The sequence below is a fragment of the Oryx dammah genome, unplaced genomic scaffold, assembly GCF_014754425.2.
Source record: "Oryx dammah isolate SB20612 unplaced genomic scaffold, SCBI_Odam_1.1 HiC_scaffold_8, whole genome shotgun sequence".
NCBI classification, from domain to species: domain Eukaryota; kingdom Metazoa; phylum Chordata; class Mammalia; order Artiodactyla; family Bovidae; genus Oryx; species Oryx dammah.
Genome location: NW_024070192.1, coordinates 5,367,901 through 5,368,239, shown reverse-complemented (window position 1 = coordinate 5,368,239; position 339 = coordinate 5,367,901). Strand labels below are relative to the sequence as shown.

The window sequence follows — 339 nt, the reverse complement described above, 5'->3', positions numbered from 1 at the left end:
TGTGTGTGTGTGTGTGTGTGGTTTCTGTGTGTGTGTGGTTTCTATATGTGTGTGTGGTTTCTGTGTGCGTGTGTGCATGTGTGTGTGGTTTCTCTGTGTGTGTGTGTGTGTGCGTGTGTGTGTGTGGTTTCTGTGTGTGTGTGTGTGTGGTTTCTGTGTGTGTGTATGTCTGCGTGTGTGTGTGTGCGTGTATGTGTGGTTTCTCTGTGTGTGCGTGTGTGTGTGCGCATGTGTGTGTGTGCGCGTGTGTGTGTGGTTTCTGTGTGTGCGTGTGTGGTTTCTGTGTGTGTGTATGTATGTGTGTGTGTGCATGTATGTGTGGTTTCTCTGTGTGTGCGT

General features: G+C 49.3%; 1 protein-coding gene across 1 annotated transcript in view; it reads left to right on the top strand.

Annotated features, from left to right (window-relative positions):
- SDK2 (sidekick cell adhesion molecule 2) overlaps positions 1 to 339 on the top strand; it is a 161,705-nt gene that overhangs the window by 114,680 nt on the left and 46,686 nt on the right. The gene's annotated exons all lie outside the window — the stretch shown is intronic.